At 38.0% G+C, this 24,758-nt stretch overlaps 1 long non-coding RNA gene across 4 annotated transcripts in view; it reads right to left on the bottom strand.

Annotated features, from left to right (window-relative positions):
* The window catches only part of LOC307185040, a 413,650-nt gene that overhangs the window by 96,429 nt on the left and 292,463 nt on the right, over positions 1–24,758 (bottom strand). For 2 of the 4 annotated variants that reach the window (XR_013827858.1, XR_013827860.1), the window contains 2 exons: positions 21,523–21,627; positions 15,115–15,384 (listed from right to left, as the gene is read on the bottom strand). This is a non-coding gene — a long non-coding RNA (uncharacterized lncRNA). Of the gene's footprint in view, positions 1–15,114; positions 15,385–21,522; positions 21,628–24,758 lie in introns of those variants that run through there. The other 2 variants (XR_013827859.1, XR_013827857.1) reach the window with 2 other exon arrangements.

Genomic DNA, 24,758 nt, shown 5'->3' with positions numbered 1-24,758 from the left:
CTAAAAGTACTCCCCATGAGATCATTCTCTGAAACCTACTAGAAAATGGGTGTCTCCAAGAAGGAATAATTCAAGAAAGAGGAAAGCAAAGAATCTAGGAAACAGAAGGTCCAACTCGAAAAGAGAAAAAGGGAATCAGTCCCCAGGATATCATGAATGAAAACATCCACAGCTGAGTAGATGCCTAGAGAACAACCAATCCAGGTGGGTACACGTGAAGCCTCTAGGGGAAGTTGCTTTTACAGTGAGACAGGTAGATTATCTGATGCCTTCTTCCTTACTAGGAGAAAATTTAACAACCGAGGAAAAGAATATGCAGTTGAATTTGTGATATGTTCACATAGAGCTAAGCAAATAACAGCAAACAATTAATTACAGGGAGACAAAAATATACCAGAAAGGGAAATTAATCATAAGACCTAACTCAGCTGAGAATAGTATTTGCACAGTCAAATAATGTAAATGCTTAATACTGATCTGAAGAAAATCATGACGTAACTGTATATGGGAAGCCAAAAGGACTGGGAATCAGGGTGTGCGTGTGTGTGTGTGTGCGCATGCGTGCGCGCGCGCACACGTGTGTGTAGACCTGTGGGCAGAGTAGGCTAGAGAACAGGGAAAAACGGAAGATGAAATACTGATCTTCATTAGGGGAAAGTGGACAGATAATGTTTAAAACTAAAAAATGAAAACATAGCAGTATACATAAATTACTTAGAAATGTGGAGGTAATAACCAAAAGACTGAACTAAATGGGTTGAAAATAGTTACCTGAAGAGTAGGAAATAATTGAGGGGGTGGAGTGAAAGGACAGTTATTTGTCATAAAGTAGCTTGTGGAACAATTATATGCATATACTTGATAACGTTATATGTATATTTAAATATCCTAAGTATATTCATATCCCTTGATAAAAACAGAAACTAATTTTTAATATCTAAAATTTTAATATCTAAAAATCAATAATAAAATTAGTTTCCTAAAGGCTGAAATGTGGTATGACTTCAGTAAATACTTTGATTTAAATAGCCTGGACAAAGCATCATTTAACTGAAGATACTGCATTAGAGCATCATATACCACACAAGGATGACAAAACAATTTCTAAACTTAATGTCATCTTTGATCAAAGACAGTTGTTCAGAATGATGTGTCAAACAGGATTTTGAAACTGGATGTAGGATCAGTGGAAAAGAGTCCTATGATGAATTATGTCTGCCATGAGTAGAAGAGTGGAGAATGGCAGCATATAGATGAAGCACTTTCCAACCTTGGTTAATAGGGTGACAGTAAGGTCTAAGGGGTTTCTCCGGTTTTCATAATGTGGTTTTATCTTGATCAGCAGTTTTACACATGGAATGATCATATAATTTATCAAACAAGTGGAGATATTTTTGCAAGTAAAAATGAGGCAGGAGGGGTGGCTATTAATAATTATGCTGGGACAACAGGTAGGAATGAGGACTATTCTGGGAAAACCAGGACAGTCTCCATTTCTATCTGTTGCTCCAGCATATTTATTTATGGCCACCCTAAGTATTATCTATAATACTGAAGAGAAAATGGATCAGTTTGGTGCTAAAGTTATAGTTTAGGATTATTCTTAAATTGATGCTGAGGAGGTATTTGTAGGATATGAGAAAGCTAACGGCCCTAGCAATGGCATAATACAAGAGCTTGCAGGGCATGGATATACAACGGTGGCATTAAAGGCCACGTCTCTCTAAAATATATATATATATAATATAAATTATATATATATAATTTTTTCAGTTTATTCATAATCATAAAACTAATAAGACCTCAAAAAGAAAATATTAAAATTTAACTTTGCAGTTTACTATCTAGCAAGACAAATGAAAATATTATAAAGGCTATGACATATTATTATTTCCGTCTTGAAGCAGAGAAAAAGCTCTGAGACAGAAAAATGTGACTTTCTTTTGATCTGTTTCATTTTAGCTATTTTATCACTTGTTTTAACTATTATCTTCAGTTAAGTTAATGGTTTCTCTATATTATAGTTTGTTGACTAATTAATTTTGGAATTTATGCTTATTGCTCCCTTTCTTTTGCTTTCTCTCTCTCATTTATTTCCTAACTTCTTAAGTTAGATTTTTTATTTATCTTAATTATTTCTTGTGTTAGTATGTGCTTAGTGCTGTGACTTTTCATTTGAGCATGGCTTTGGCTATTTTTTGTATAAGAAGTTGGGAACTGTACGTCTTTATTTCAATAAATTACAACTAGAAATGAGAGTGAAGATATTTCTGTTTTAAGTCCTAGGAAGAGAAAAATACCTTCCTCTTGAGGAGATTAGCAAGGAGAATTAGCATGAAACTCATGGAATATGTGTTTGTCTCATCTTTTGCCCTATCAGTGGTACTATTCAGATTAGAGCACAGTTTATACATGTGAGGAAACCTCTCAGAAACGTTTGCCTTTTCTCTGATTTTAGGATCCAAGATAGTATCTCAACAGCATATGAGAAAAAGATCACAAAATGCTTTTTCTTAGAAACAAAGTATTTATAAAGTTCGTCCTGGCCTTTTATGTAACTTTGCTATATTAATTTAAAGTAAACAATTAGCCCATTGAAATAAAAATTTCCAAAAACTTTCATATAATGCTAACATAAATTTCACTTCTGCAAATATTCCCAAATATTTCACTTCAAGATGTAATTTTAATCTTTCAACAAAATGATTAGAAATAATTCAAAATAGGCTTATATTTAACTATTTGTTAATAAAGCAACCAGTGACATTTTTATAGCATAATATTTTGATATATAAATTATAATTTTAAAAGATAAAAATAAATTTATATAATAATTCTATGTTTATCATTTAAACAATTGCAATTTTTATATGACTTCTATTTTAATCATAAGCTTCTAAAAATACACAGAAAACAAGTTATTTCAGCTGACATGAGAGATTAAAAAGTAGACCTAATATTATAGCTACCAGGCATATAACAATAACTAGTTTTAAGCCCGTAATAATTACCTGATTTATTCTTCATCACACACTTCTGAGATACATATCATTTTTATTTCCACTTTATAAAGAAGAAACTGAGACTCATACAGATTATATAACTTGGTCACAATCACAGACATAATAAGTAGCAGAGCCAGGATTCAAACTCTTGTAGAATGACTTCCAGTTCATTCTCTTAATCTCTTGTCTAAAACTCAGTCAATGAACCAGCAGAATACTGTAGAAAGCGTATGCACCTGGACAAGTGTTCCGCTCTGTTGGGCATGCTCAGCACTCAGCACCATGCTCTGCACTTAGTAACCCGTGAATTGACGCCTATTAGGTCAATAAACCAAGCACAAGGCCTGGAGTTTGAGGAAGAATCACACTTTACAGGAAAGACAACCTAAGGTCCTCCCAATTTATCCACTAATACTCCCAACAATAAAGAAGAGACCAGGTACATGCTCCTTGGATAAAAATCATCACCAGTGAGAATCCTATAATTTTCATGATTTGGGATACAAATTTCTAAAATGGTAAATTTCACATTAAAGCAAGAGTTCTCTTTACAAATACAGGACAACAACCAACCTTCACTTCTGTACCAAATCTCAGTTATTTGATATCAGGATAAATTAGTTCTCAACTAGTGGCTGTTTTGCCTCTCACCAACCAGAGGACCATTTGGCAATCTCTGGGGACATTTTTGCTTGTCACAACTTGGTCTGGGGTGAAAGTGCTGCTGGCGTCTAGGGGGCAGAGGACAGGGATGCTGCTAAACATTCTGTTAACACAGGGCAGCCCCTCAACAAAGAATTATCCAGCCCAAACTGTCCATAGTGCTGAGGTTGGCAAATCATCAACTACATATGTGTGATTTTTAATTTTGATGAAACTCTGATTTTAATTAATATAAAAGACGAAAATAATAACTGACTTGTGAAATTAAGCAATACCCTCCTCTTCTCCATCCCTGGCTCAGGCTTTAAGTCACTAACAAGAAGAAAAAAAGGGAAATAAAGAAATGAATTCCTCTACAGTGCTATTCTAGAACTCAGAGAACTTGAACCGATGAAAACTACTAAGACTGTTCACTGTTTGTCTTGACTATGACTCCCAACTCTCCTTCATTCTCTTCAGTCTCTGAGGATTTCTGAAGGAAAACACATACTCTGAGATCTGCCTTGTATGTTTTGCTTTTCCCTGTACCGTGCGACTCCTAGCATTCCTTCCTCTCTATCACAAACCATCTGGCTGTGTTTGCTTACTGCCAACACCTAAAGTCCCAACCAACACCTGCTGTACAGAGGAGGAAGGGGAGAAAGAGGGAAGAAGGGAGAGGGGGTGGAGGGGAAGACTCAAAAGGAGATACACTTCCCACATCTTTGGAGGTGCTCATTTTTGTTGTCTGGAGGGCTATTTATGCTCCCAGTAGGTACTGGGAGCATAATCACTGCAGAATAAGTAATATATTAGGGCTGGCTGTGAGCTGTGGGAACAGAAGTACAGTATTAATGTTACTCAGCTATTTTCTTAAATTATTTAAATGAAAAGGTCTGGACTATCCCACTCTCATTCACCACAGCTCTTGAGATTCTCCTTCAGTTCTAGATCTTTATCTCTGCACTGTCTTCCACCAAAATACATCTGCTAGGCATTTTATTCTTTCAGTTAACTGTTCACATGTATTTGAAACATTGAGAAGAATTTGCTGGCTTCCAACTTTGGCAAGCTAGATTATTTGGATCAACCAGTCCTCTAGAAACAAGAGCTAAAAATGTTTACTTTGGTACTGAGCAAAGCAGTAGAAAAGGAAAAAAAGGGGGGGGGTAGTTAGGGGAGAAGTCTCTTAAAACTGTGGGCACAGACAGGACCTCATGGGACATTGTAGCCAAGATTATACATAGCTTGAGACAGCCAAGGAACCACCACCACCATGGTTGTGGCCAGAGCAGTGCAAAGCCATTCTGGAGATATGCAGATACAGCATTAGCTTTGAGGAAATACCACAAATAATTTCCAAGGGCAATGACCATCAAGCAGTGTAAGATAATTAGATTTGAAGAAACAAGGCAAGATGAATGAAAACCAGCAGAAACAACAGATAGCATAAAAGATACAATTTAGACAATGAAATTATCAGATATAGATTTGAACACCAAGCCTACCACATTTAAAGAAACAATCAAATATTAGCAATTATAGTAAATTTGAATGGATAAATGCTCAGTTAAAAGATAACTACAAAATTTTAAAAATCCAAATTATATCTTTTTATTAAAACCTAATAAGTAAAATGACAGAAAAAAGCTACATCTTTTAAATAATAATCAAAAGAAACCTGGGGTGACTATAATAATAATGAACAAATATACATTTAAAAAAAATATCAGAGACAAAGAATTTCACCACATAATGATAAAAGTTTCAATTCACCAGGGAGATTTAAAATTTAGATTGACATGCCTCTGACAGCAAAATCTGGAGAATTTATAAAGCAAAAATTGGCAGACCTACAAATAAACAAATTTACAGTCACATTAAGAGATTTTAATATTCCTCTCTCAGTAACTGATAAAAGCAGCAGCAAAAGCTATGAGCAGAGATAGAGAAGATTTGATTACTATTCACACTCTTGATTTACGCATAAATATACTGCTCCCAACAGCTGTAATTTTTAAGCACATATGTGATATTTTTGTAAACCTATTATGTTGAAATAAAAGAACAAATCTCAAAAATTTGCAAAGGATTGAAATTCCACAAGCATAATCTCTAACCATCATAATTTCCTAACACAATGAAATTGTTAGAAATTAATTCAAAGATAACTAGAAATTTCTCATATGTTTGAAATTAAGAAGTGAACTACATAATCCACAAATCAAAGGAAAAATATAACGGAGACTTAGAAAATATTTTGGATTTGAGGATAACAAAAACTACATATCAATACATATGGGATGTAGCTAAAACTGTACTTTGAGAAAATGTATAGGCTTAAATACATATAATCGAAAAAAAGAAAGGCTGAACACTAAGTAATCAAACATTATATCAGAAAGAAAGAAAAGAATGGCATAAGAAATCCAATGAAAGGAGAAGGAAGGAAATTTTTAAAACATCAGAAGTTAATGAAGTACAGAATACAAAACATAAAGTGGAAGGAATCTATAAAGCCCAAACTGACAATCATGCGGCAAAACTGAATAGATAAATTCAAAATGAGGAGTAGAGTTGATCAAAATCTTTTTTTTTTCTTTACAGATAAATTAATTTCAACAGTAACTGCCTCATAATCCAAAAGAATAAAACTCTTGATATTCATGCTGCTGGTACCTTAAAATCATGATCTGCCTTCTCCTAACTCTGTTAAATTGTAGAAATAAAACAATAAAGATTGTCCTATGAAATTGAAAATATAAACGAATATCAAACAGGTCAGCTAATAATATCATTTTTAAAGTATTAAAGAGTTCTCAAGGCTTGGAAAGGTTGAAGTTAACTACATTGAAGATGGCAATATACTTTAAGAAAGACTTTGGAGCAGGAGAGAGCTTGATCAGTTATGGAAGCCTTAGAGAAGATTTATCTGAAAACCAACAACATTCAGAGTACACGTGAAAACCCGTCTGGGGATGAGGATATCCTGCCGGCACAGTGATTCTGCCTGCCCTGGAAAGTATACCATCTGGTGGGATGCCATCAAACGTTTACCTTTTCTGACTACTTCCTTTTTTTCTGATTCTAAGCTTGTCAAGAAGTCTTTTAAGAATTTGCTTCCATTTGCAGTTTGCCTACTGCATGGATTCTTGACTTCAAGATTCAAAGGAAGTTATGGCCCTCTCCACAAGGGAAAAAAATGGTTTGCAAATATACATGCAATTTTTCATGCAATTTTGGGAGATGATTGTGGAGACCATCCTGATACTCCAAGGCCTAAAGGGGAGAATGTGCTAAGTCAGAACAATATCTGGACCTCCTGACAGTTCTATTTCTCAAGGTAAATTAATAAATTAGCATCCTGGTTTGACATTTCAGTCTCCTGTGGACCTTTTCAGGAAAAGTTGGTGTCTTTAAGTCTGAACAACTTTGGAAAACTGAGGAAAACAGCATTCTGTACAGCCAATGGCTAGATAGAGGTGGCTGGGTTTAGTGTCTTGTATGGAGGAATTTCAGTGATCAAGTGACTTTAGAAAGTAAGAATGCACCCCACATTACCTGCATCCCAGACAGTAATTATCAATGAGCAAAACCAGGTTGAATGAGTATCTGACCTTCAAAATAGTTTTCATCTTTAAATTTCACTTTTGTTAGATCTAAATCAAACAAAAAGAGATTCATTCGTATGAGTCTGGATATCTCCCTTACCCATTAATTTACAAACTTTGGTATTAGATTTGTATCCAAACAGCTTAGAAATGCCAGTGAAACCAAAAATACATGAACTTGTTAGGTAATAATTTTGGGAAGGCTCCTTGGGAGATGAGCGAAAAAACGAGTGAATGAGTCTATGTATATGAAGAATATTAAACAAAAGAAGAGTGAATGAACTTCTCAGACAAGTCTTTTGAACTTAATTAACAATTTTTCAAGGATCCCAACAAATATTAATAGCAAAAGTTTAATGCCAATGCATAATAAATAATCTTAAACATCACTGATGTCTACTTTGAAATAGCCAAGGCAAAAAAGAAAATGGTAACAAGTAAATCAGAAGAAAATTTAGTATGGGTGACCTAATCAAAGCTGTGAGTTTTTCTTCTTTCCTTTCTGTATAAAAGACATAACAGGATGTTATTCATCCACATTTTACCCAACCATCATATAAATTCAATATTGTATAGACTTCTAAAAAGATCAGCAGACATGAGAATGCTTTTCTTTCACATTTGCTGTGGCATTAATGAGATATGAAGACCAATGCGTGTACCTCCAACTTTTAAAGTTTAGCCTATATTCAAAACAATCTAAGCAAAGGAATTGATTTATCATTTTCCCCCTTTTTATTTTTATTTATATTCATCCACACAGAAGAGACTTGACACATTTCCATAAGGATTAGTTTTAGGCCCATGTCTCTACATTGGCAGCCTCAAGGTGCACACTGGAATATTAGAATGTTTATTTGGTGGTGGTTGTGATTTGTCTGAAAGCTAATGGAAGAAAAGTGTAATATAAGTCCTTGGATACCTATCGGGAGGATCTAAGCTTACTAGGAGATGTTCCTTATAGAATTCTCTAGAACAAATATTCTTTTTAAAGTAAAACTGTAAGCTTGAATTAATAATGGTCAATATGCTAGTGACATTTTATATTATAAAAGGTTTTTGTAATATTTATATTATAATAATATTCATTATAATAAACTAAATAATATAATATTTATTGTACAATAAATAATTATTATATAAGTACTAGATAATATTTATAATATATTATTATAGAATATTTATTTATATTATAAAAGGTTTTGAAGGACAAAAGTTCTCAAATATAAATAAAAAATCTCCAAACCTTTAACGTTCAGCTCAAGACAAAACAAAATTAAACTAAATCATACAAAACAAAATTCTCAAGAAAATAAAAAATAATTGTCAATCAAATCTCTTTTACATACTCTGACTTGACAGCTTGGATTATATAAAGATAAGGAATTTCTATTTAAACTAAATACACGAAGTCAAACTCAAGTCCCAACTCTTCATTTTCTCCTACTGAGTCTTATAAATAATTCCATGAAGACTTTAATAAACACTGACTGATTATGACAATGAGGAACTTGCTTTGAAGTCAATGGGCCCTTAGTAGATGTAAAAATGATTGCTAAGAGAGAGAAATTCCTTTCCACTTTAATAACTGTCTATAGCACTCATAGTTTGACAAGGCAGGAAGAACTATAACTCATGCATGAGAGACCATCCCTAATAAGACAGAAAGGAAGAGATGTATGTGGTGACCACAGACAGTTCAGGTTTAATTTATTCCCCAAACACTATGCTTATGCTGAAGACTTTTTAAAAGCTGAAGATGAGATTAACAAGTTTGGGTTTTCTTCTGGTGGGGAGGGAACTCTTAATATTCTTGATCAAAGATAAATACAATCCTAAAAAAGCTGCCTATATCCACACTTATTTAGCTCCCGCACTTTCTTTTACTTATTATCCTCTGGATTCCCCTTCTACCAAACATTTACGGGTCTGCCACTTCACTCCCTTTGTGCCTAATCCAATAGACATCTCAGTCCTTTTCACACTTGACTCCTAGGTAATATTTGACATTCCTGATCCCTTATTTTTTGAAATACTCTCTCACTTTTATTTTCCTTCTGTTTTGGATCTTTTCTTCTCCAGCTCATCTCTAAATGTTGATGTTCTTTAAGGCTTGGACCAAAACCTCTTCTCTCTTCACTCTACCCATTCTACCTGCATGATCTCATCCAAGCTAGAGATCTCCAGCCTATGTCTACAATCAAGATCTCTTAGGCATACATCCACATGCCTAACAAATTCTGAGGCCTCTTTAATGTTTAAGCTTACGAAATGCAATTCAGCCAAAGCTGAAACTTATCTGCTTCCCCACAAACTTACTCTTCTAGATATGTTAGGTAATGGGAATTCTAATCAGTTGTCCTAAGCAGAAATCTGAGTTAGTGGTGAGACTCAGGTTTCTCCATATAATACCCAACATAATCATAGCTTCCTCGGTATTCTTGCTAAAGTGTATATCATGATTCTATCTCCTTAAAAATCTATTTCTGATTCTCCGCTGCCCACGAATAAGGCTCACTTTAATATTACATTCAAAACCCTTTACTGACATCAAACTAAGTTTCCTGTCTTGCCTCTTTCCTCCCCTAAGCCCCTGTGCTTATTAAGTCAGACTGAACTGCCTACTATTCTTCAAACATGCCAGGAGTTTTCACATCTTTATGCTTTTCCCCTGTATTTTCTCTTCTTAAAATACCTGTGTACTCCCGTCAAGCCTTATTCATTCCCTAAGACTGAGAAGAAACACATAAGCCCTCAGACAGAGCTAATTCCATCCTCCCATATGGCACCAAAGCACTTTGTTCAATCTTCCACTCAGCACTTCTGTATGTAGTATTAATATGTCTGCCTCACAAGCTGGAATACAGGCGCCGTGAGTGTAGGTACTCTGTTACTTATATCCTTCATGTCAAATCGTGTAGCAAAATTTTGGTGCACTCAATAAACTTTTAACAAATACAAAATGTCAGCAGTAGCCTCCCAGTTATCGTAATCACAAGCCTATCATGCTAGTGACATTTATAGGTCCATACTGACCCCAGAGTAAACACTCAGGTTCCCTTCTTGTCTCTCATTTGTGAGCTCAGGTTATATGTATCTTACCGGTCCTTTTGCAGTCAAACTTTTTGATTCTAGGGACCCTCGTTTTCAGGGGAGCAATGACTCCATCGGAAGCTGATTTATGTGGCTTCAAGTAGGCACGACTTAGAGGGGCGATCCTAATGGCACTTTCTGCTCACTCATCCCACATGTCTCATTCAGCTGTGGCTCACAAGGCTATAAAAGTGTCTCTGCCTGCGTGATGAAACACGGCTACTCCAAGTACGGCAGAGATTTGAAAATAAAAAGTAAATCTCCTCCTTGGGTGGGATCCACATTATCATGCAATTTGTAAGCTGGCCCACGTGAGCCCATTTCAGGCACTTTTAGATCAGTGGAGCAGCTATTAAAGTGTCATCAAAGCATTTTTGACGCCACAGAATTAATCATGAAATCTGCTCCTGCCAGCTCACTTATCATATTCGAAATATTAATTTAGAGCAAAATTAAATCGGACACCCACCGACAGCAACATTTTGCCCTTCAGAACTCCCCTTCATATTGATTTATTAAGGGCTGCCAGAACAGTGTACCAGAACAATTCATTATTTCTTTCTGGATGTTTCCGTAGGCTTACAAATAGTCCTTGGGAATGAGAGGTGTTATCTGACAGTCCTCTGACAGGGGTATTTTTCAATTTGCATAACATTTGGGGGGGTTTATTGCGATTTAAAGAAGTTTCATTTTAGTATCAGAGGCAATGGGTGATTTGCTTCAAGAAGTTTTAGAGCCAGGGTGGTCATCTGACTGTGGTGCCAGTCAGAGATAATATAAAACTGAGTGCATCACTGACCACTCTCCAATGTGATGAGGTGCCGTAAAACGCAGAAAGGAAGCATAATGTATCCTTTTATGAACTATGTAAATATTCTTTTTACTTCTGCTATTAAGATCTCAAATACCTGCATGGGCACTTGAATACCATGAAAGTTTCAAATGATTAGCTGTGGCAATGCTAATTCCAGGCTGTAAAAGCAAACAGTCCTCTCTAATCCTGAGACAAAAGGCCTCCATCCCCAGACCTCAGAGAGTAATCATACTAGCAAAGCCACGGAACAACCACCCTCATGAGGCCCAACTTCACCACCTCATTTGTGTAAATAGTGTTGCAAACACAGATACAAATTAGAGATCGTCTTGTTTGAGTAACTGGCTGCGTGCTCATTCATTCCGTCATTCAATGCGTTTTTAATTGAGTCCCTACCGCCAGGCACAGTTCTAAACCCTGGCCATACCTTGGGGAATGAGACAGACAAGGTCGCTTACACCTCAATTGAGGCAAGGGGAATGGGGACAGAAAATAAGAAAGAAACAAATAGACAATTGCAGGTGCTGTGGAGAAAATAACATAGGGAAAAGGAATAGAAGGTCACCATGGGATGGAGAGAAACTACATTTTCATTGAGCAGTCAGGGAAGTTCTCTATAAACAGCTGGGAGAAGAACATTCAGGCAGAGGAAACAGTCAGCATTAAGATTTTTGCTGGAAAAATAGGAATCAGTTTGTGTGTATAAGAAACAAAAGAAAAAAAAAAGCTGGAGTGACTGGAGCATGGTGTGGAGAAGAGAATGCTCAGAGATGAGGTCAGCTGGGCAGTTGTCAAATCCTTTGCGTCTTGTGTACATATAATATGGTTTATGTTTTAAAATATCACCCTGGGGCTTCCCTGGTGGCGCAGTGGTTGAGAGTCCGCCTGCCAATGCAGGGGACACGGGTTCGTGACCCAGTCCGGGAAGATCCCACATGCCGCGGAGCGGCTGGGCCCGTGAGCCATGGCCGCTGAGCCTGCGCGTCCGGAGCCTGTGCTCCGCAACGGGAGAGGCCACAACAGTGAGAGGCCCACGTACCGCAAAAAATAATAATAATAAAAAATAAATAAAATATCACCCTGGCTACGCTGTGGGGAAGTACTTTAAGTCTCTATTCTCATATGCTGCCCACCACCACACTATTAGGTTACTACTATCGCCACTCCCATTTTAGAGAGGGTAGGCAGAGAAGCCAAAGGCACAGCTAGTTAGTGCAAGAGCTGACACTCAGTGTCCTTAACCACTGTGCTCTGCCATTTCAAGTGAGGTACAAACATAATACAATTATTTAAAGCTTCTTCCAGATCCAAGGCAATCAATACCCCACTGTCGTAGGCGAACAGATTCTGTTTAAAGGGGGTCTGTTATCCCACCCTCAGCTGGGCCCACAGTCCAGCACACAAAGCCAGATGTTAGAGGAGGATTCATGGTTGTTAGCATTTGCCTTATGTATTGAGGTGCTCCTATGTTGGGTGCATAAACATTTATAATTGTTATATCTTCTTGGATTGATACCTTGATCATTATGTAGTGTTTTTCCTTATCTCCTGTAACAGTCTTTATTTTAAGGTCTATTTTATCTGATACGAATATAGCTACTCTAGCTTTCTTTTGATTTTCATTTGCATGGAATACCTTTTTCCATCCCTTCGCTTTCAGTCTGTATGTGTCCCTAGGTTTGAAGTGGGTCTCTTGTAGACAACATATATATGGGTCTTGTTTTTGTATCCATTCAGCCAGTCTGTGTCTTTTGGTTGGGGCATTTAATCGATCTACATTCAAGGTTATCGATATGTATGTCCCTATTACCATTTCTTAATTGTTTTGGGATTGTTTTTGTGGGTCTTTTTCTTCTCTGTGTTTCTCGCCTAGAGAAGTTTCTTTAGCATTTGTTATAAAGCTGGTTTTGTGGTGCTGAATTCTCTTAGCTTTTGCTTGTCTGAAGAGCTTTTGATTTCTCTGTTGAATCTGAACAAGATCCTTGCTGGGTAGAGTAATCTTGGGTGTAGGTTTTTCTCTTTCATCACTTTAAGCATATACTGCCACTCCCTTCTGGTCTGCAGAGTTTCTGCTGAAAAATCAGCTGATAACCTCATGGGGATTCCTTTGTATGTTATTTTTTGTTTTTCCCTTGCTGCTTTTAATATTTTTTTCTTTGAATTTAATTTTTGTTACTTTGATTAATATGTGTCTTGGTGTGTTTCTCCTAGGGTTTATCCTGTATGGGACTCTCTGTGTTTCCTAGACTCATGTAACTATTTCCTTTCCCATGTTAGAGAAGTTTTCCACTATAATCTCTTCAAATATTTTCTCAGTCCCTTTCTTTTTCTCTTCTTCTTCTGGGACCCCTATAACTCGAATGTTGGTGCATTTAGTGTTGTCCCAGAGGTCTCTGAGATTGTCTTCAATTCTTTCATTCTTTTTTCTTTATTCTGCTCCTTGGCAGTTATTTCCACCATTTTGTCTTCCAGCTCATTTATTCATTCTTCTGCCTCAGTTATTCTGTTATTGATTCCTTCTAGTGTATTTTTCATTTCAGTTATTGTGTTGTTCATCTCTGTTTGTTTTTTCTTTAGTTCTTCTAGATCTTTGTTAAACATTTCTTGTATTTTCTCAATCCGTGCCTCCATTCTATTTCTGAGATTCTGGATCATCTTTACTATCATTACTATGAATTCTTTTTCAGGTAGATTGTCTAGTTCCTCTTCATTTATTTGGTCTTATAGGATTTTACCTTGCTCCTGCATCTGTGACAGAATTTTTTGCTGTCTCATTGTTTTTTTGTTGTTTTTTTCTTTTTTTTGATGAGTGGGATTGTGTCCCTGTCTTACTGGTTGTTTGGCCTGAGGCTTCCAACACTGGAGTTTGTAGGCTGTTGGGTAGAGCTGGATCTTGGTGCTTGGATGAGGACCTCTGGGAGACGTCACTCTGAAGAATATTCCCTGGGGTCTGAGGTTCTCTGTTAATCCAGTGGTTTAATCCAGGAGCTCCCACCTCATGAGCTTTATCCCAACCCCCGGCTCAGGAACCAAGATCCCACAAGCCACGCGGGGAGGCAAAAAAAAAAAAAAAAAAAAAAGTGAACAATAACAAAGTAAAAATAAAATTAGATTAGGAAACTCACAGATATGTTAGAAAGAATATAAAAATTAAAATATAGATGAAACAACACTGGAAGATAAAACAGAACCACAATAGTAAAAAAGGGGGAAGAAAAAAAAAAGGTGGAAAAGGCCTTGGCTGTGGAGAGCGGGGCCTAAGTAGGGGTGGGGTTTGGGTGGTGGGCGGGGCCTATGCTTAGGACCCACAGGGCTGGAAAAGGCCCTGGGAGGTGTGAGGGGCTGGGGCTTCTGCTCAACGAAACAGAAGGGTCCCTGGTGCACCTCCCGCCTCTGGTCTAACAGGGCAGGGGACCCCACCTGGGAGCCCAGCAGGCTTCCTGGGCCCGATTGGGTGGGTCAAATGCCCTCTGCTCCTTCTCCTGACCCTCTGGTCCTGGAGGGCCCCTCCCACCTGCCTCTCCTGTTCTGCCCCAGCCTTCCTCCTATGTCCCCAGGACCTATGCAGCCCAGAGGTGGCCTCTGAGGGTACAGGACCTGGCCGAGAGCAGGGCAGACTTCCCCGGCTGATTGGGCAGGGGAAATTCTGGTCATGCTCCCCCCTGATCCGAGCCCCTGAGGGTCACTCCAGGTGTGGGAACACCTCCCCGCTCTCAGCCACCCCTCAGCAGCACCGGTCCTGTCCAGCCTCCACTTCTCCTCCCCCCTCAGCACCCCCACATCCTACTGGTTCACTTGGGGGTTCCTCTCATCTCCTTGGGCGTTGAAGTCCCCCCAAGCATCCGGCAGGCACCCTAGTGGAGGGGAGATGCGTACTCTGTGTTTTCCTACACTGCCATCTTGACTCTGCCACCCCCACTTAACTAATTTTACTCTTCACCGTCCTGCTGTAAGATATATATATATGTATATATATACACATAATGTGATGAAAGCATAAGATATATTATACGGTTCAAAAAGGTTTCCTTTAGGAGCCTTTGTCCAACCTGAAGTTGATCATTTTCTTTCTTCTCATTCAATTTCTAACGCCAGCAAAAAATTTTATCTAACGTAACAGAAATAGCTTTCTCTCTTCCAAGTTTCTTTCTTATTTTTAGTGGCTCGGGATCCTTCATCTTTCCCTGTAGCAAATATTTATGGGTTTTTCTTTTGATCTCTGTGGGAAGAGAAATACATAGAGTAAAACCACAGGAGACTCCTGAGGTCACATGTCGTCCAGAAGAGGAAAGCATGGCCCTGGGATTGGTCTCAGAATGCTAGGGATTAGCAGCGAAACCAGAATGCTCCCTTTCCTGTACCACATCTTATTTCCCTGAAACATCCCTCAGTTGCTGCCTACCCTGAGATACACACTGTTCCCATGCACTGAATGCTGTTTTGGAGCATCATGCCTTTGAACTTGCTGGGTCCTCTGGCTGGAACACCCTTCTTTTCTCTACCTGACAATTCTCAAAAGTCTCCCTGTCTAAGAAGCCGTATTAGTCTCCTACTCCTGTGGCAACAAATTACTTAAGACAACACAAATTTATTACCTCACAGTGTTGGACCTGAGAAGTTCAAAAAAGACCAGCTTGCTCTTGGGGAGCATCTGTTTCATTGCCTTTTACAGATTCTTGGCACCACCTAAATTCCTTGTCTCTTGGGCCCTTTCTGCACCTTAAAAGCCTTCCGGGTACCTCATGCCTCTCTCCTACAAGGTTCTTTGTGATTACATCAGACCAACCTGTTGTAACCCAGGATGGTCTTCCTATTGTAAAATCTTTAACTTAATCACACATGCAAAGTTCCTTCTTCACATGTACAGTAACATATTCATGGGTTCTTCGGATAAGGACATGGATATCTTTGGAGTGGAGGGCATTGTTCTGTCCATCACAGAAGCCTACACTGATTTTGTACTCTCAAGTAAAGCTTTGCCATCCTTTGGCAACAAGACAACCTAAGCTGTGTGCTCCCCGCAGAGTCAGGTATAGGCAGCTGCCCAAGATTCTTATCCAAATTAGAACAATGCTGTAAATGTAATGAGGTGCTGGAGGGAATTGTATTTGCCAGAAAACCTCCCAGGAAGGAAATCTGTTTGCTTAGAAGAAGCACTTTGATAAGCTACTTAGAGGGCAGGGAGGAAGATGGGGCTCCCAAGGAGCCCCAACACAATGTTTTCTGAAGAGGACTCCAGTTTGTAAGTGGGCCTCATCCTTCTCTGCCCCTTCCAACCACCGACTCAACCCCCTTTCTAGGTAAACAGTGAACACACATTGAAACAGTATTTGTTGGAAAAGAAACCAAACTATTAGTGGGTACAGAGGGCCAACATATCCCATTTGGGAACCTATCTAATATTTCAAGGCTTATCCCTTTGCTATAATTTTCTTCATCTGTAAAATGGGGATAAAAGATTTTCTTCGTATGTTGTTGGGAAGACCAAATATATAAAATGTTTAAAATAGTGCCATACACATAGTGAATGCTTAATAAACCTTTACTATCCTTACTGGGCATTACTCTGCTTATATGAGGGCCATCTGGTTTGATAGGCTGTGAATTCTTCAAACCCAAGTGTTAATCATTTCTGCAGTAACTACAACTCACTGTCCCATACAATAGCTCGTAGCCACACTGGACTATTTATATTCACATTCAAATTAATTGCAATTACACAAAAATTTAGAATCCAAGTCCTCAGTCACAGGAGCCACATTTTAAGTGCTCCGTAGCCACATGCGGCTGGTGTGGTGGACAACATAAACACAGATCATTTCCAACATCACAGAAAACGCTACTGCAGAGCGCATTCAGTAAATACCCCATGTCAAGGAATACTGTAAGATCTTCAGAGGGGACAGGGAAAGTTTAATGTACTCATAGACTCACACATATGTGATAGTCATAGTTCTTTTATGGTAAATCTTAAGACCATAATAGATCTAAAATTAAATAGGATTCTCAACTCTAAAATGAGTATGTTCCTGGGGCTTTGAGGTTTCTTGTATTATGAAGACATCTTTTTCTGGCCTCTACCATCTTTTTTGGCACTAACCAGCCAAAAACTATTAACCTCCTTGTGGTAATGACACCACTTTCTCATAATCTTTAAAACTCTGAGTGGATTACGTGAGGCAAGAAAAGAGGACACATATAGTTCAGGTCATACTCATATTATGCAAGATGCACGATATGCTATAATAGTCTGACTTTCAACATATCACCTAACATTACTCTCACATAAAAAAAAAAAAAAAAAACTCCTCTCATATTTTCTCTACCTAGCCCCAATGGTAGTATAGAATTTATTTCTATCGTAGGCACTCATTATATAGAATTCTACAGGAAGAATGACAAGTTTAGTCACCATTCCAATATTCTGCACCCACAGTAGATACTGTTAATCAATCCATAACATTCTCCATACAACCCATTGGCTTGGATATGGCATCAGAATCCTTCTCAACACTAGGCTCCAGGTGGCATCGACCAAACGGTTGATATTGCCATCTGAGTTTAAACCTACTTGTCATTCCTGGGTCAAAGGGTGTTTAGTGGATAGAAAGAATCAAAGAAGCAGAGGAAATCCAACTGTCCCATTTAAACAATGCTACTTTCTTTAAGGCATACTTAGGTTTCATTTCTTTTCCTTTTTTAGTATAAGAGAAATGTTCTTTAACCAAGAACTCAGTGGAGCAACAGTGCCACCCAATGGCTTGTTAGGTTAGTTTTGCATTTAACTGTTACCATTTTAACAGAGAAACTGTCTCCCACAGATAAAAATGGGAACTGGAATTGGCTATTAGTTGCTTAAGCTGCTATTCACCGTTTTTCGAAATGATACATACACAGAAGGTAGGAGGCATCCTGAGAAATGGAATTGTCTTATAACAGAACCCTCATCACGTTTCCACTATCAAATCAAACAGCTCAACACAAAGAAAGGCTCCATATGAATTTATAAATGAACAGGACGGATTTTCACCTCTCATTTGTAAGTGGGTGGAATGGACAACAGTTGCCCAACACCTCCATGCCCCCCTCCAGGTGAGCGTGGCTCTTTTTTCCCTATTTTCTTAGAAATCAGTATGCTAAATTCACCCTACAAGAAATGTGAAAGTAGGTATATGTATTGCAGCATTTTATATGCAAAAAAGGAGTACAAAGGCTATGACAAGTATTATAAATAGAACTATTATTTAGTTTAAAAGCAAGCAGAATTTATATTTCACAATCGGAGAGCACTCAAGCTTTGAGATTCAAGTAAGCAAAATAAATCTGAGCTTTTTGCACTGTGAAATCGAAGCTCTAACTCTATTAATAGAAGAGGTGAGTAATAGATTTCCCTGGTTGGATGGTGGTGGGTTTTTATTACCCAATCTTCGTGATCTGCATAGCTCACAAAACACTTCCAAAGTGAGGTGACAGGGAGTCTCCAGGCACTGAGATTACATATTGTTAGTGGTGGCGTTTTTCTCCCTTGGAGGGACTTATTTGAAGATCTAGAGACATCCCCACAGGACTGGAGAGCCCAAGGAAAGGAAGAAGTCTGCTCTTCTTTTTAACTTCCAATCAATCAGGGTGCTCATAAAGTCTTTTTTTTTTTTTTAAACTACACTGATGTTTTTTAAAAAAATATTCCAACAGTCAAACAGAATGAGTGGGTCCTGGGTTGTTCTGATTTTTTTTTTTTTTTTTTTTTTTTTTAACGGTACGCGGGCCTCTCACTCTTGTGGCCTCTCCCGTTGCGGAGCACAGGCTCCGGACGCGCTGGCTCAGCGGCCATGGCTCACAGGCCTAGCCGCTCCGCGGCCTGTGGGATCTTCCCGAACCGGGGCACGAACCCGTGTCCCCTGCATCGGCAGGCGGACTCTCAACCACTGCGCCACCAGGGAAGCCCAGTTCTGATCTTTTTTAATGCATAAAGAGGTGACACACAAATACGTATTACTGTTTACTAGTGACTGCTATGATTAATCATTTTTGAAGAAAACTAAAATTCCCAATCTGGCATCCATTTGTGGTCAAAGGCTTTTTGTCCAGAACTTCTTTATTCAACCTTTGTTCTCTTACTTCATTTAGTTTTTGTTTCAGTGACTTAGGCTGTATTTTGCCAATAAATATGATTAACTGGAAAAAGACTCTAGCTTTGAAAATGAAATGTATAGGCTGAACAGAGGCACAGAGTAAATATTTTATGCTAAGACTGAAAATATGCCCCGAGTGAATCTGAGAAGACTATTCAGTTAGGTTCATGCTTCTTCATTGTGTCAGTAGGTAGGAAGTTCAATTAGAAGAAGTTCCACGGGTTACTTTGATATTTTTTTAAAATAATCATAATTTGTTCTTAGAGCGCTGAAACTGTATGAAACTACTTTAACGAGAAGCAGGGAAACGTGAGCCGTCAGTGTGTGAGATTTTAGATCAGTGAACTTACACTTTAATCCCAGTTCAGCCACAAATTACGTGGATCTGAGTCAATTACTTAAAGCCTATGAGCCTCAATTTCCAAATCTGTTACATGGAAACACCAAAAGCACAAATCCATAATACTGTTATGAGCATACATGAGTACTGTCTATGGCGAAAGAATAGAATATTAAGAAACTCTCCAGCCCTCCAACGTAACTGGAGTGGCAAGAGATATGAGAAGAAAGGAAGACTCAAGTTAGAAAGTGACTTGTATCCTAGAAAGTAGTCTCAGAAGAAAGCCAGAGGTAAAGAAGGAAGATGAGGAAGATTGCGGGCTCCTGGGGCAAACCACCTACATTTTAATACAATTTCACCACTTCCCAGCATCATAATCACACATCTCCAAATCTTGGTTTTCTCATCTGTAACATGGGAACAGTAATAGTACCGCCGCATAAACGATACAGGATACACCGAGGAAAGACACAAATAGCTCTTACATACTGCGTAGATCAGAATAAGCATTAACTAAGCAGGAACCAGAAGCAGAATTTATCTTCACTGTGGTTAAGGTGATAGCATATATGCTTGTGCCTGTGCTTATTTTCACTGAGAGAGGCAGAGCTTAGTAACTGTCACATCACGCAAAGTTAAATCAGCTTTGTGGAAGACAGAACAAGTGGGACCGTGACCTGCGGGATCCATAGTAAATTACTGAAATTCATAATGCTCTTTTTAACCTAGCCATTCTTCACGATAAATGCTGTTAGGTTCATACCCTTACCAGGTAGGTAGTATGGGGGAGGGAGACAAGTTCTGCTTTTAAGGAGGAGGAATTCTAGTTCAGGAGACAGAACCTTCACACAGTAAATGTCAACTGAGGGGAACCCATAACCAACACTTAGACAGATGCTTTTGCACAGCAGGAAAGACTCTTAGCCAGACCATCTGGGTTTGATGACTGGCATTGCCAGGTGGTGCCACGTAGGAGCTGTGTGACCTTAGGAAGGTTACCTAACTCTATTAATTTACTGTTGACATCTATGAACGAAGGTAACAATAATACTTACCTAATTGACTTGTGCAGAATAAAAGAGTTAAAATACATAAGGGACCTGGAGCATATTTTGTGTTAAATAACTATTTACTAATACGCCTACTTCCACTACTAGGAATAAAGCTTCACTAATAAAGGCATATTTGGAGCCAGATGTGTTTCAGAACTTTTCTGATGTTAGAATCATAGCATGGTACGAACACCATATATTACACAATCCTTCCAGTGAATATAGGACAGCCCCTATAGTCAAAATATTAATATTTCTGCAATATGAATTTTCACAACTGTTAGCTAAATAAAGACCTATAAAGAGACTCCTGTCCAGCAAAGTCAGATTTTGCTGATAAATGAGTTCAGATCAGGCAAGATTTTTATCACCAGATGAGTTTTTAAAAGCTTTTAGCTTCCAGAGCTTTTTGAATTTTGGCTTTGTGGATCTGTACAACTATGAACATTAGAGATTGGGAAGGCTTCAGAGAGGGGCATTTTTTCCTGGTTGCTAAAGAAGAGTAGAGGAATTGCAAGCAAAGGAGATCTGTGACAGACTCTCAGGTCGAAGTGAGCAGAAACCCCATGTAAGATAGAAGGGGCAGAGGGAGAGGTGAGGCTGGGGTCAAATCACCTGATCCCACCCCCTACAACTGTCAGAGATCAGACAAGTACTGGTACAATAATAGTGTTAATTCTCTTGGAATAGTGCCACATCTTTAGACTTAACGTATGTAGCAGGGACTGTAAACCAACAGGTCTGGACATCCAGTGGTGGTCATGCAGATGTGTTTGTTCTGCTGACACAGTGTTTAGCTTTTGGAATGTGGATACTTCAGGAAGGGTACATACCTGCCACTTGCCACAGATGGTCCCATCACTCTCCACTGTCTTCACCCAGCTGGATTCTCTCACTTCTATCTCTCTGGTCTCTCCTGGCATTGGAATTGTTGACCCCTGGTTGGCAAATAAAAGAAAATGACTGTTTGAAATGAGTCCTGAGATTTTAAATGATCAATTACATGGTTGAATTCATCTTATGGTCTCTATATAGATTGTAGAGAGGTTCATGCCAGCTCTCTTGATTAGCAGTGGCTTTCCAAAATGCTGCATTTATGAAGACCTTTTAGGCTGCTGTCAGGCTCAGTGTTACAGGGGAGTAGAAGGAGAACATTAATCTGGCCTATGTTTTACATCACTTATTCTCAAAATATAATCCAGTGAGTAAAAGTAACATATTACATGATCTTTTCCTGTTCTATCCAGTATGGTACTCACTAGCCACATATGGCCACTGAACGCTGGAAATGTGACTAATCCAAGTTGAAATATGCTGTAAGCATAAAATACACACCAGATTTCAAAGGCTTTGTACAAAAAAAAATGTAAAATATCCCATTAATAATGTTTAATATTGATTACATAGCATAATGATAATATTTTTATATATATATTTGATAAAGTACATTATTAAAATTAAGTTTACCTGTTTTGGTTTCTTTTTTTAACATGGCTGCTCAAAAACTGGAAATCATATATATGTCTCGTATGATATTTCTATTGGATATCATTATTCTATATTATATATGTTAATGATATAGTAATATTAAAAGTGATTTCTGATCCTCATTTCTATTATTTGGGCAATTTTAATGACCTAGAAACCCAATCAAATTATTATTTTAGCCAAAACCAAAAAATATTTCCTGTTAACTGTTTTTAAAATTTTTTTTGGCCACGCAGCACAGCATGTGGGATCTTAGGTCTCCGACCAGGGGTCGAACCTGTACCCCCTGCGCTGGAAGGGTGGAGTCAACCACTGGACCACCAGGGAAGTCCTTTCCTGTTAACTCTTGATAGGAAAAAGATGAAAATTTCCAGCAGAGGCTCTCCTGAATTTCATCCCCCAATGAACTTTCCAAAGTTCCCTCCCCATCACACCCAACACCAAATGAGAATCACTGCTCTAGAACAGCTCAAGGGCCAAGTCCACCAGCCACATGCATATGTTGGCACACTGTCTATGATTCCCTTTGCACTAAAATGGCCAGGTTCACTGAGTGTGACAGGGAGGGTCCCCAAAGTCTAAATTACGCACGAAGTTTTCCTTTACAGAAAAAGTTTACTGACCCCTGCTCTAGAGTAACAATTCCAAATGAGCTTTTCTAAATTTATCCTCGTAACAAACATTTAGATCAGTTTACAGATGCAAAAAAAAATTGCTTAGGAAGAAGCTTGAATCATCAGTGTTACAAACCACTAATACACTCAGGAATAAAGCATTATTTTTCAGCTTCTAAAATTCTTCAAATTGTTTCTTGGAAACCATGCTTTGTAAAATGTGATCCTGGGGGCAATTAGTAGACTGAGGGTTATTTGAGGGTGAAATAAGGAAACAATACAGGGGATTACTTCGGTTCGTTTGCTCTGCTAAAGATGCCATAGAACTTCATATTTTACTGACATGTTTCCAACTTAAGAATGGACATCTGAATTAATGGTAAATTACTGAGAATTTCCTTACATCGATCATACGTATCCTAAAATAAACTTTTGGCTGCTTAGCTAATAGATATTTTTCTAAGTTTCTATGGGAAATTGAGGATATTATTGATATATTATTACCTTTGTCGTAACATGCCATTTTTTTTTTCTCATAAGTTGAATCTAAATCTCCTGATTTTTAGAACCCATTAGAGAAAGCTTCTGGTTTACGGTTCATCATACAAAAAGTACGCAGATCCTATGTTAAACCTGGCATTGTGCTTAGAAAACTACCCTCTGGAGGCTGATAAAGCACTGTCTCACCCTTCTAAGACCTAGTTTTCATATTAAAGGTCGCATATGCTCATTTTCCAATTTTATTAGCTTTCTTCACAACTGGTTAAAAATGGAAAGAAAAGAAATTACAATTCTAATTGTGACTCTACTTAACTAGTTCAAACTGATTTAAGTATGAATATCTGAGAAGCCTGAAAACTCAACAGCCATTTAAAAGTCTATTTGAGCAGTAGATCACAATTCCTTAGAGAAATGGAAAGGTGCTTTAGAGTCTAATGCTTCCTTTTGAACTGTATATCACTTTTTCCATTTAGAATTCATTTGAATGCAGAGATCGAGTTAGGTTCTTTTCGTTGGAGACACTCCAAATATTTTTACAGTTATTTGAATACCATATTGACAAGCCCATTATATTTACTCGTCCTAAAACAAATAATTTCCACATATTCTAAGCTTTAAAATTCTCTAGTACAAATTATTAAAAGATTATAAAGTGTTTGTCTGTGTATTTTTAAAGGGAGGGATTTGTGACTTCTTAAAAAAGGAAAATATTTGAATAGCAGTTATAATTCTAGTATATTCACAAATCAGTCATTAAAATGCATAGAGCAGAGTTGTTGCAGCTGTATACAGCTTTTATTATTCAGACTGCTAAATTGGTGAAACATATATTTTAATTTAATGTGTAATGCACAACTCAGAATGAACCAGAATGATTCTTCCTCCCTTCCCTTTCCTAAGGAGCAGCTAGAGATCCTTCAACGGGCTGGTGATAATTTCTCCTGGACAACAGCCAGCCGAGATTTATTGAATATGCTGGCATCTCTTCATAAAACACTGCAAGAGCTGGCAGAAGTTTAGTGAAAAAATCAGCCCGTAACATTTCTACTTTTATTCATATATTTTCATGGAGAATTTAACTGCTAAGCCTTCAGCTCTGGTTACCAATTATGGCCCAATGGGAACTTCAGCTCCTATAGAAAGTTAACAAAGAGGGGTCTTCCCATTTCATTATTATGAGAATAGAAGACTTGGGTTTGACAGTGGGGGTCGGGAGGGTGCGCATTAAAGTCCTGACTAAAGGGAACTACAAAGAACCACCTCGATGTTACTGATAAAGGGGAGGAAAAGGTAAAGAAAGGGTGTTTATTCTCATTTAGTGACCGCAGAAGTCAGTGAAGGTATCTTTGAAAGCAAAATAAATCATACGATATGACTGTATTCAAAAGGTTGTGTTTCCTCTATTTTAAATAGGCCAGACTCTTGCCTGGAGGGCTCCTACCTGGAGAATACTATTGTCTAGTTAA

Source organism: Stenella coeruleoalba (assembly GCF_951394435.1).
Source record: "Stenella coeruleoalba genome assembly, chromosome: 3".
NCBI classification, from domain to species: domain Eukaryota; kingdom Metazoa; phylum Chordata; class Mammalia; order Artiodactyla; family Delphinidae; genus Stenella; species Stenella coeruleoalba.
Note: the sequence above shows the minus strand (reverse complement) of the source record. Positions and strands in the feature narration are given on the sequence as shown.